This window comes from Galleria mellonella, unplaced genomic scaffold, assembly GCF_026898425.1.
Source record: "Galleria mellonella isolate WM207_F2 unplaced genomic scaffold, CSIRO_AGI_GalMel_v1 utg10751, whole genome shotgun sequence".
Taxonomy (NCBI): Eukaryota; Metazoa; Arthropoda; class Insecta; order Lepidoptera; family Pyralidae; genus Galleria; species Galleria mellonella.
Genome location: NW_026441970.1, coordinates 59233 through 63359, shown reverse-complemented (window position 1 = coordinate 63359; position 4127 = coordinate 59233). Strand labels below are relative to the sequence as shown.

Sequence of the window (4127 nt, the reverse complement as noted above, 5' to 3'; positions counted from 1 at the left end):
TTTTTGATGGATGGTAATGGAATAATAACCCCACCCGCGCTGTCGGTATACACCGGCGGGGCACCAGTAAAAGATGATAGGTGAGAATGAAGTAGGTCACTTAGCCCATCGTGACGAATTCCACTACAATTAACCACGATGGTTTCCAGGGGGACCCGCGTGGAGATCGATCTGATAGGGTGTATTGCTAGCAATCGGTCAGTTAGACCCCCAATATAATCCCTTTCCCCCACGTTTGCTGGTTTATATACCCAGTGAATGACAGATTGTGAAGAAAAAATTCGTCTCATTTTCTTAATTAAATATTTAAAATCATGCAAGCTAGGGCCGGTAGTTAGTTCATAAAAAAACTGGAAGAAGTTCTGAAGAACCGAGAAGGTCAATTTACTAGACATTACCATCAATTTGTTTTTACTATTGTAAGGGCCCGCAATTGATCACGATCTGACCTGATGGAAATGTATCTAACGATGTGGTCAAGATGGAGATCGCGGGCCCTCGAATAGCCTATTCACATTTGCTTTAAATTAATGCATATTATATTTAGATGGAAAAACAAGCAGGAAGATTTAGACTAACATATTAGTTCTCTTTGCTACAATCCTTTCCCATAAACTTCTGTCTATTATCTACTGAAATATTGCGGCATTTGTATGACTCAAAATAGATGGGAATTGTTTCTGTTGTGAAGCCGCAATTTTTACGTAACCCTTCAGTCTGAAGCTTAAAGTGGCCAGTGCAATTTCTGAGTGGAAAACCAAGACACCTAAGTCTTCAGGAGTGGCAATATACGATGAATGCCACGGAGTACAATCTGAGTTCTCCACGGTGCGGTTCGTGTCTAGAAGGGGCGGTTGCCCCATGACTTGTCACTTTATCACTTTGAGTAGTATAAGAATATAACATGATTAAACGAATTTTCTTAACAATTTTATGATCCTATTGTATATCACAATTCTGAAGTGCTTCGCCCATATGAAATCCACGTGATTAAAGTGGTACTCGTTAGGTGGTTTATACATATCGACACAATTGTTCAATCTTCTGTGTAGCTTATAAGCATCACGGGACGAGCAAAGAGTATCATCGTCACTAAAAAACAAAGCCACAGGAGCCGATATCTTCTCCAGGGGGTAACTCGGAGGTGTTACTCTGCCATATTTCTTCATGTTCATATCAACTCCGTGATCGTACTGCCGAAACATCCCCGACATGATCCCCTGGAAGTAATGATTGACCTGCTCAACTGACGCTCCGGAGGGCGCGTGGCTCAGTATCACCGGTAAGAGGGTAGCGTTTAATTCAGTATAGCTGAAAATATTGAGGCTCATAACTATTCTATTGCATAAGATATCCACCAGCGGGCCCGTATTACAAAGGATGTCCTTCACGGCGCGCATTGTTGGAGTGTCCGACAGTAACTCGTATATGCCGTTGTTATTCAACACCGTCTGTATGAGGGCTCCTTTAGGAGCTAAAACTCGCATAAGTCGGGACTTCGTATGTGATAGGTAAGCACTTGGTGCTAGCGCTATCATGAGAGTCACCTTCTCATTATATTCCGGTCTCTCAGAGCCCATAACGAAGAAGGAGGTAGTGCCCTGCGAGTGGCCGATGTAGTACAGAGACCTCCTATTCGTCACGTTTAGACTGTAGTCGATCATCGCCGGCAGGTCGTAGTAACCAATTTCGTGCCAAGAGAACTTCCAGAATGCGGGCCCAGCGGGATCGAGACTGACGTGCCGGCGCGAGTGTTTGTTCCCCTGGCGTTGCCCAGCCACACGTCGTACCCGTCGTTTGCCAGCAAGTAAGCTAAACTGTTCTTGGGGCCTGCTACCACGAAATCATCAGCACTCCCGAACAGTCCGTGCATGAGCAATACAACGGGCCCGTTCCCGGTATCCGGAACATTCTTAATATGTAGTTGTCCGCAGTGATCACCTCGTGTTCTTCCAGGGGATATCCATACTTTGTGATCAGTTCTCGAATACTGAGCTTCACGTCTTCGTTTTTCACGCCCGCCATATATTCGGCGTGGATATATTCCGAAAAAGTTTGATTCTTGATATATGTGATATTCTGCACTGCATTAGACATGATGGTTTTTAACGTAGCGTGATCTAAAGTATCTCTGACAGTATTGTCAACATATCTGAGTTCCGAATGAAAAAAATTTGGGTGCACCTTTTGCGTGGATGCTTTAGGATACTGGGACAGCATGTTAACTAACTGCCCATAACAAGTGCTTAGAAGCAGCAAAAAGATTGAGCCCGTGCTGTAAGCCATCTTTCACGAGCGTTTGTTGTCAGAGTTTTACGAAATTGCTTTTCGGATTACTAAATAGTACTAGTATATCAAACTCTTTCCAGAAGGAAAGATATAGATAAAGAAGTGTAGAAACGCGTCTTTAACAGACTGCTGATACGATGTCCTAATTGACGGATTACAACAAACGAAACTACGGGTAACAAATTTATTTATAATATACCTGTAAGTTTAAGTTTAAGTATATATATTTACAAGACAATATATTTAGGATTCCCTAACTTAGTCCAAATGTATCTCCATACAATTGGTACCAGTATGTGTTATGTATTATATAAAATGAAATCTCTATTTAAACTTAACCAACTTAATGGACTAGATACTCTACACTCTCTAACATATTTTCAAGTGACAAGGCGAAGGGAGGTCAAATGGACACTATATGTAAACTGCGAACAGCATTTGTGACGAACTACGAATATAGTTTGTTACGAAGTTTTTTTTTATACAACATAGAATGGCAAACAAGCTGACGGCCCACCTGATGGAAAATGGTAACCGTCGCCTATAGACATGAGCAGTACCATGGACATAACAGAGTATACTGTTTCGCCCATGGTACCCCTATGCGTTGCCATTCCTGAGGACTCAGGTGTTATTCCTCTGTACCCAGTAAATTCACGCCATATCCCACCCTTCAAACCGAAACACAGCCATGCAAACACAACTGCTTCACGGTTGAAACACGAATGGGATAGAGGTATCCAAGCAATCGACTTTTGTACAAAGTCTCCTCTGGATATCGTTTGTGACAAACTTGCTAATGACCAAATACGTATGTCTGTTTGTGACGTAATGTGATTATGACGAGCTATGTTCATGTCAAGTTGCATGAATCTTCTTCATCATCATTTCAGACATTAACTGTCCACTGGTAAACATAAGTCTACCTCATAAGGGGACGTTTTTTTCTGCCACACTTGGCAGTCCGGTTGACAACTGCAGTTAAGATTTTAGAGATGTTTTAAAGACGCTGCTGCCTCTACATGTTCCCTCAGTCGCTTATTACATCCACGGGAAAGTAAGGGGTGGCCTAGTCTATGCCGCGACCACACGGGCTGTAAATGTTCTACTTCTTGCTTCGTGAATCTTCTTGCTCTTTTTCTTCTCCAAATACGTATGTGACATGGGAAGTCATTTATTTGGATACCTCTGTCACTTGTTAATTTTACAACTAATAATATGCACCGCCGTGGGTGTCGTAAGAGGCGACTAAAGGAGAAGGAGGGGTGGCAGCAGCGTCCCTATAAAAACATCTTTAAAGCCTAACCGCGGTTGCCAAACCGCCTGTAAAGGGTGGCAGCTACTGAAAAAGTCCTCAAGAGGGAGGCTTATGTTTAGCAGTGGACCGTTGAGGGCTGAAATGATGGTGATGATGATGAATATAGCCCGCAAACTGTAAACACGTTAGCCATTCAAAATAGATAGATAATTTATTTGCATTACTTCCAACACACAAATTACAATACAAACATACACATAATACAGACGTACACAGTAAAAAGAGATTGAAAAAGCACCAAAAAAAAACATAAAGCAAAATATAAAAACAACAATTTCCTTTTTGTATGCGTGTGCCATAGTAACACAAAATGGTCACAACTCAGTTTATTGCTTTGCCCTCAAAAGAGCAAAACACTGATATCCTGTTGTGGCCAAGAGCCAGTCGTGAAATTCCTTAATAAAAATAATAATAAAAAAAAGAAATATGAATAAATTACATTGTGTGTGTCCATTACATTTGCCTCCATTTGATATTCTATTCTTAATAAATAAATAACAATAACAAACCTTGTCAAAGC

The 4127-nt window shown here is 41.4% G+C and overlaps 1 pseudogene; it reads right to left on the bottom strand.

Moving 5' to 3' along the window:
- Positions 1-239: 239 nt before the first annotated feature.
- On the bottom strand, positions 240-2406 carry LOC113511300 (lipase 3-like; annotated as a pseudogene).
- Between the last annotated feature and the right edge of the window lie 1721 nt (positions 2407-4127).